General features: G+C 42.3%; 1 pseudogene; it reads left to right on the top strand.

The window, feature by feature from the left end:
* Window positions 1-7,782: 7,782 nt before the first annotated feature.
* On the top strand, window positions 7,783-8,238 carry LOC113191739 (ribose-phosphate pyrophosphokinase 1 pseudogene; annotated as a pseudogene).
* The last annotated feature ends 239 nt before the right edge of the window (window positions 8,239-8,477 follow it).

The raw sequence follows: 8,477 nt of genomic DNA, 5'->3' as shown, positions 1-8,477 counted from the left end.
AAAAAATCCTAAGCACCTTTTTACCTTTAGATTTTGGTTATTATCTATTCATCATGGGTCAATGACCCTTGATACAAAAGTGAACTACCTACTTGGTTTAAACCCAAACCGAAATTGCAGTTTTGAGGGGATTCTTAAGGGAACTCCTGCTGCCCATAGAGAGGAATAAGATTGACTATAGGGGGATCCCCATCACCGAGCAGTGGGAGCCAGGCATTTGACAAAGAGGGAGGCCTGGAAAATGCACTCACACTCTCACTCGAGTGGCTCTGTAATGCTCAGATAGATGGGCAGAACTCTACAGCAGGTAGAGGAGATTTGGAATGTGGTGTTAAAGTCCTGAACTTGGGGGCTTGTTGTAGCTCACAGCTGCTTGATAAGTGATCTCAACTAGGTGACATGTAAGGTGGTTATTCCTTTGTGCCAGGCACATTACTAAGCATGATATTCATAACTACTCAGTAAGGTGGGATATATTATTGCCTCCTGCATCATCCAGGATTCTCCAGAGAAGCAGAACCAGGAGTGTGTGTGTGTGTGTGTGTGACTATATATATTTAAAGAAAACATTACTTTTGACAATTGTTAAAGAGCAGTAAGGAAGACTTTCTTTAGAGGAGCTCTCATAATAGGTAAAGGGACTATGGAAATGGGGTTTTATAGTAAGGATGAGAGATTGGGCTCAACTCTGAACACAACATGGAAAAGTGTGAATTTATACTCAAGGGGTAGAGTCAGAATTCCAAACTGACTTCACAGCCCTTGCCCTTAACAATCATGGGGCACTGTGGTCTATTCTTCAACTAAATATGAAGTTAATAATATATTTCCTTTAATAATTCCTGTATTTTTTCTCTTTTATTCTTGTTTGGTACAGGGGATTGAACCCAGGCATGCTTTACCACTGAACTCCATCCCCAGACCTTTTGTATTTTTTATTTTGAGACAGGATCTTGCTAAGTTGCCCAGATTGGCCTCAAAGTTATTATCCTCCTGCCTCAGCCTCCTGAGCAGCTGGGATTACAGGTGTGCAGCATCACATCTGACAGTCATTGTGCTTTTATTCTGTCTCATTCCAAGCTGAGAAACCAACAAGACAATTCCTTTATGAGTATCTTAAAGACTATTAAGGGAAAGGAAAAGGAAAAGGAAGCAGCATTCACTGTGCACCTGTATGTGTGAGCCACCATGCCAGACCCTTCATAGTTGTCTAATTTAACACAGTAAATGTGAACCTTCCGTCCCTTGAGGTCTTGGAGGGATGGACTAGACCTTGTACTCTCGCTTTCCATGGGGCAGGCAGGTGTAGGTACTAAGTACCTAAGTGTGATTGGGGTCACTGCCCATGGTATAACATGAAATCATGGCAATCAGTGGTGCTAGGAACTTCTTGGGTGGGGCAAAAGATTTGATGGGGGATCAATATCTTCCAGGAGATGAAACGATACTCCCAGCTCATGTAGGGTGGTTTGCTGGGGAAATTACCTGCAGGTGATCTTGCTAAAATTACTGATTTTTTTTGTGCAATGCAATCCCCAGGTAGGAAAATACTGCCTCATATGTCATATGGACTCTTTAGAACTTTATCTTCTTGTAGGCAAAGTCCACTTAATAGGTTCTGAATTCCTTTAATCCAAAACCCTGGCAAGTGTTGCTGAGGTAACATATAGGTTTCTGCCCTATGGCTTGTTCCACATCTATCCCTCTTCAGATCAACTCAAAGCAGCAAAAATAGCCAGCCTGTCATGCAAAGGGCTTTGTGTTCAGTGGGCATATTAAGGAATTAAGGACTTGTTTACCTGCAAGCAGGGTACTGGTGGTTATTTCAATACTAGTAAATGATATCTTGGCAGACAGGTTTATTTCACCCCAGGCTCTGGAATGACTGGGATTTCTGAACTTTCCAGGAGTTACCTAAACTTGAGTCTCTTGATCTGAGGGAAATGTTCTTTGGAGGAGAAAAACTGGTTTTGCTTCATGTGTTAGGAGGAAAGGGAGCAAGATTTTGGAGTTAACCACATTTGATTGGGGGTGTTGGCTGTGTCACTTCCTAGCTGTTTGAAAGGGACAAATTTACCTCCGTCTCCAGGTCTCAGTTTTCAAATATATACAATACAGGATCTGGTGTGGGTGTTAACAGGTTCCCCTAACTGCTGGGGAAAGGGATGTACACTGTTGGGATGAAAGAGAAGGGAGAAGTGGGGAGGATACTGACTATTCTTGGAGCATTCTGTTTTTTCCCTTTGTAAAATGGAAAGCACAATAGATAGCAATCATCTTCCCCAGAGGTCAAAAGCTTGATGCCTTGTGCTCAATCAGTAGTTGGGGGTTGCAGGTTGAACTGGCAATTGGAAGTTGGTTGAAGTTTGATGCAGTCAGACTGGAGAGTTCTCAGCCTGGTAGTGGGGAGGGAGGGTCTCCTCTAGGAGTCTCCTAGGTGGCCCCTCCTGAGCACATGTACCCACTTGCCTCCACACGGACAACCAGATCAGCAACATCGTTATCACCAAGGGCAAATGCAGGCCCCTGAGCAAGATAAGACAGTGGACTTCAAAGTGCTTAGGTCACCATGGCTGCCAGCACCAAGAAGCTGTTACAGAAGTTCTGAGACTGGGTACCTGCCACTCCCCAAAGTGAAATATAGTTATTTTCCATTCATAGGCCAGACTTGGGATCTCTTTACCTTACCAGGGAGGGATTGTACCTGGGAATTGACCAGGGCTGACAGAAAAGGTAATTTTTTTCATCTTCTAGGGGAATAAGTATAAAAATGGAACCCGATTCTGATTTCTTGTTTCTAGGTGAGAGCAAACAACCTGACCTAAGATGCTGCCCCTCTCTCTGGGTTTCTGCTTTTAGTCCTTGTTACCTTCTCTTAAGTACATCATAAGACTGCTTTGAACATTACCATGAAATAAGATATGTATAGAACTTAGCCTATAGTGGTGACTCAGTACATGTTGGGTCTCCTTCCTTCTAGATCACTGCTGGGGGAGGCTCTGCACATTGTGAGGAAGCCATTCATCCCTGGCTGCCATTTGCATTCAGACAAAATCTAGTTAAGTTGGATACCAGGGCCATCTGGGAGGTGAGAAGTATGGTTAAAGGTGTGAAAGGTGAGGGGTCTGCCTGTGGAGTGGGTTCTAGGAACTGCAGTGGATGCTGTCAATATCCCCTGCAATATTCTGTTAGCTCATTCACGTGGGTGGATGGTTTCCATATTACACTAGTGACTTCCTACTTCAAATGCAAGATTCTTTGTTTAAAGGCTTTCTCTGACCTCATGACCATGTTCTGTATAGAAATGTTGGGGACTTAATATAGCCAAGAGCAGCTCTTAACAGAAGGGGACAGGTTTGATGGATAAAAATCCCAGCTTCCTTTCTCCTGGGTGGGATGATTCTGTGTTGTGTTCTGCACATTCTCTTGGAGGGTCTCCAGCAGGACTGAGCCACAATTGTCTACAGCAGCTGTACTTATTAGCTCACCCAGTTGCATAGTATCACATACCGCCCCACTCCCTCATTTGCTTTCTGAGATGACCTCTAAAAGCAATTGTTCCCAAGTTTTTTCTCAGCATCTGCTTTTGGGGGAACCACAACCAAGAGAAAACTCATAGCTCTGGAGCCTTCTGAAACATAGGCCCTACTTCTCCAACCTGGGTCAGCTCCCACTGTTCTCTTTTTCCTTTCTCATGAACTCCTGCCACTTCACAGCTGTCAGTTTTGAGGGAGGGGAAAGCTTCAATCCCCAGGATTGTGGAAGGTAACAGTCTTTCCAGTTTTGTCCTTTCACCCATAACTCTTCATCAATCAGAAAGAAGGCACGAGAGGACGCTATTTGCTTTGCCAATCTTGACTGAAATTATGTCCATTATTTACAATACCTGTGGGGTTGTTTTTCTAAATTTTTATTTGTTCTTTTTAGTTACACATGACAGTAGAATCTATTTTAATATATTTTATGCAAGTATGGAATATATTTTATTCTAATTTGGGTCACAGTCTTGTGGGTATGCATGATGGTGAGATTCATTTATGTCTGATTCATTCCACCATCTTTCCTATTCTTTTTTTTTTTTGGTGCTGGGGATTGAACCCAGGGCCTTGGGCTTGAGAGACAAGCACTCTTCCAACTGAGCTATACCCCCAGCACCTTCTTTCCTATTCTTATTCCACTTATCTTCACTTCATTACCCTTTGTCTAATCCACTGATCTCTCCAACCCTTGCTGTGGGTTAGCATCTATATATCAGAGAGAAAATTTGACCTTTTGTTTTTTTCTTTTCTTTTTTTTTTAAAGAGAGAGTGAGAGAGAGGGGGGGGAGAGAGAGAGAGAGAGAGAGAGAGAGAGAGAGAGAGAGAGAGAGAGAGAATAATTTTAATATTTATTTATTTTTTCTTAGTTCTCGGCGGACACAACATCTTCATTTGTATGTGGTGCTGAGGATTGAACCCGGGCCGCACGCACCCTAGGCGAGCGTGCTACCGCTTGAGCCACATCCCCAGCCCTGTTTTTTTTCACTTATTTCACTTAGCATGATAGTCTGCAGATCCATACATTACCAGTGAATTTCATAAAGTCATTCTTCTTTAAGGCTGAGGAATATTCCATTGTGTATATATACCACATTTTATTTATCCATTCATCTGTTGAAGGACATCTAGGCTGATTCCATAGCTTGGCTATTGTGAATTTTGTTGCTATAAACAGTGATGTGGTTGTATCACTGTAGTGTGCTGATTTTAAGTCTTTTGGGTATAAACCTGGGAGTGCAATAACTGGGTCAAATGATGGTTCCAATCCTAGTTTTTAGAGGACTCTCCATATTGCTTTCCAGAGTGGTTGCATCAATTTGCAGTCCCACCAACAATGTATAAATGTACCCCTTTTCTGTGGGTTTTTTTTTCTTTTTTGCTGCATGGGGCTTGAACTCAGGGGCACTTGACCACTGAGCCACATCCCAGCCCTATTTTGTATTTTAGATAGAGACAGGGTCTCACTGAGTTGTTTAGTGCCTCACTTTTTGTTGAGGCTGGCTTTGAACTCGTGATCCTCCTGCCTCAGCCTCCTGAGCCTCTGGAATTACAGGTGTGTGCCACTGCACCTGGCTTGTGGAGTTTTGAAGGGGCCCTCCCCTTGGAATGAGAGTTCTATGTAGTTGGTTCTCGAGCATAATTGTTGTAGTAGACACTTGAAATTGTTCTCCTAGAGTTTCTCTCTCCATATAGTCAAAACAGAAGTTGCTGTGTTAGTGTAGAGTGACTGACAGGCCCTGGGTTTTAGTTGATTAGTCAAGGCATTGTCATCTAACGGAAGTTCAGTCATTGAAACTCTTTCCAAGGAATTTTGAACTTGGAACTAGAGAGGCTTGAATTCAGTCTCTCTCCAGTAGCTGAAGCTATAAGATAGAAATCTTAGGAGCTGCCATCAACCAAGTTTCCTGCTATGTAAAAAAAGCCAGTCTGCTTGGGAAAGAAAGATATTCAAAAAGAAGCAAAGTTAAGTGATAAAGGGAGAGCCCTGAGCACTCATGGTCTTGTTCCAACCATGGCCCAGCTGCATCCCTGGATATTCTCTCAGGTTGACTTAGAAAAGGGTAATATTTTCTTAGATGCTGAAGACCATTCAGTTCCATGTTTTACTTAAACTGATTTGAATTATGTTTCTGTTACTTGTAACTCAAAAGTCCTAATTAGCACAAAGGTAAGTTTTAAACTCTTAAGAATATTTTGTAGAGTTCCAGCATGATTTCTAGTTTCTCCCAAGATACTGTTGGGAAACCTTTACAGTATCTTATTACCATCCATCATGCTTTCCCACCACTGAGGCACAGCCATACTGTGGGTAAGGTTTTGTGGCTCCAAGGATGGGCCTAAACTGTTTGAGGCAATAAATAGTACTCTTAACATTTTTTAGTGGTTGAATCAGAAATGAGCATCTGACTCAATTTGGGAAGTTTGTTGGGGAGTACTGGGAAAAGCTTATTTTCTCTTAAGAGAAATCTGCAGGAAGAGATGTTCACTCTCAGGCTTTTGCTGTGTGTGTGATAAGGCCAGGAGCGATTGTAGCTCTCTCTTTACCAGTCTAAGGATGGAGCCAAGACAGGTAGGTGGTCAAAGAAATGGAGATGGAGCTACTCTGTATTCGGTGTTCCAGTTTAGTAAGTCAATGGATTTTCTTATAATTTCACCTAATTTGGATTGGGGTTTTCTGTTTTGGTATTTTGATGCTGAAAGCATGCTGACCAGTGCAGACTTCTCAGCCAATGGACCACAGAATAGTCTTTGTTCATATCAAGTCTTCTGTGCCCAGAATCTGTCACTCCTCTTACATTTGTCCCATGTGGTTCTCATCTAGTCGGATTAATCTTAGTTCTTGGTGCCCTTGTATCAAGGTCTCTGACTCTACTTTTGCAATTGTTTGCAAAAAGTTGGTGTTTACTCCATGGAAATCAATTGATGGGAATCAATTGTTTCTTTCAATATATGCTGCAATATATTGAGGTCATTCTGTTTTTGCTTTTCTTGGAGTAGCTCTTATCTGCCTTACTAGAGAGTGGTCCAGTATGATACTTTGGTGCCTGCTTTCAACCTTAGTAAACTTTTTCTGCTTTGTAACTGTAGTCTCCCATGGCAAGAAGAGACCTCATCTGGAAGGGATCTTGGCTGGGAACAGAACTGCCCTCCCACCTCATTGCACAACACTGGGATGCTTTCTGTGTAAGATGGTCTGCAGCCTCTCTGGCAGCAATGGCACAAGGTTGCTCCTGAGGAACTCAAGGTCCTTAAAGCATGTGCTGCACAAGCATACAAACTTGTTTTGTTTTTAAAAAGTTTCCTGCAAATCATAGGGAAGGAGCCACCAGAATAACATTGTGGGGAATTACAGTGTCTTCAGGAACCTTGAAAATTCTAGTAGTACTGATTTTTACAATCTACACTAATGGGTCACTTCCTTTTTTGTATTGTAGTCTTTTTCTTTGTTCTCATGGAAAAGAATGAATGTGAAATAGGTGAAGCAACATGTGGCAAAATTAAGAATATTTCCTCAAGAGCTGGGCTCTCTGCCCCAGCTCAGCCATAGCACTTCTCAACCTCCTCCTCCCCTTCCTCTTCCAATGGTACCTACTGGCAGCTTTTTCCCTGCTCTTGCCACTGCCACCACCTTGAGCATCCCATGGCTCTATCAAGCCTGCCATCGCTTATGTGGTACTGTTTGCAGCAGTTCACACCAAGATCTGTCCCCCAAAGTGGTGAATAGGCTGGGGCTGGAGCTGCACAAGGTGGTCTCTAAGAAGTTCAGCAATCAGGGGGTCAGTATAGTGACTGGTGAGTGTGAGACATGAAGCTGTTTGATTCCTACAGAGCAGCTGCGTGAAAATGAATGACGCCTTGACGTAACCTCTCATTATCATTGATGGGTGAAAACCACATGGTCCTCCAAAGCAAAGGCGGGATTCCCATGTTTTCCATATACCCAATGAATTAAAAAGGACAAGGGTCATGATCCAGTTACTCCAAAACTTTAGCCAATTCGTTTCAGTAACTGAGGAGGAACACATCATTACCATGAATTGCGATACAGAGATTCTTCACTATCCCTGTGGATGACTTACATGTGGATCCAAGAGAATATTGTAGACTATAGGAACTATGTCACTGTTTTACCTGAAGTAGGAGGGTCTAAAAAGACTCCATAACTCATTGATAGACCAAACATGGAGTTTGCCTTCCTTCGCTGAGAGAGGAGAGCCATGGGGGTGCAAGGGCGGGTGGTAGGATGTTTTTGGTTGGTGATGTCGACGACTGATGGTTGTGGGCTGGGGTTGTGGCTCAGTGGTAGGGTGCTTGCCAAGCATACGTGAGGCACTGGGTTTGATCCCCAGCACCACATAAAAAAAACTAAATAAACAACAACAAAAACATTGATGGCTATCCTCACTGATGACATGCCTAATGCATATGGCACAACACTTCATGCTGCAGACAAGCTACTCTTTGCTGGAGTCACTAGGGTTAATGCCATTTTCACTCATGGGAACTTCTCTGGGCCAGCTGTTTGCAGAATTAATATTGCTGTCTCTGAGATTGTCAGTGTTACAAACACCATTCCCCCAAAAGACAAAATGATACACTGCTTTAAGATTCCGGTTATTTTGATATTCTAATGATTTTGGCTGAGGCAATCCAAAGAGCACATGACACCAAATCTGTTTCTTATAGATTTCTTGTTTAGCCATGTCTCCATGTAGCTCTAGAACATGATATTCTGAATTAAAAAAAAAATTAACTTTGGAACGCAATAAAACAAAATGATGAATCTTTGAGCATCAGATCTATTTTGAACCTTATATATATATCTTTATGGTTTTAGGACACAGTAGGTAGAGAAATATTTACTTTGTTTATAATTGAACATGTCTTAAATAAGAAATATCTGTATGGTTTTGACTTGTTTTGCAGTTTTGGGGATTG

This window comes from Urocitellus parryii, chromosome 3 (genome assembly GCF_045843805.1).
Source record: "Urocitellus parryii isolate mUroPar1 chromosome 3, mUroPar1.hap1, whole genome shotgun sequence".
Lineage (NCBI taxonomy): Eukaryota > Metazoa > Chordata > Mammalia > Rodentia > Sciuridae > Urocitellus > Urocitellus parryii.
Note: the sequence above shows the minus strand (reverse complement) of the source record. Positions and strands in the feature narration are given on the sequence as shown.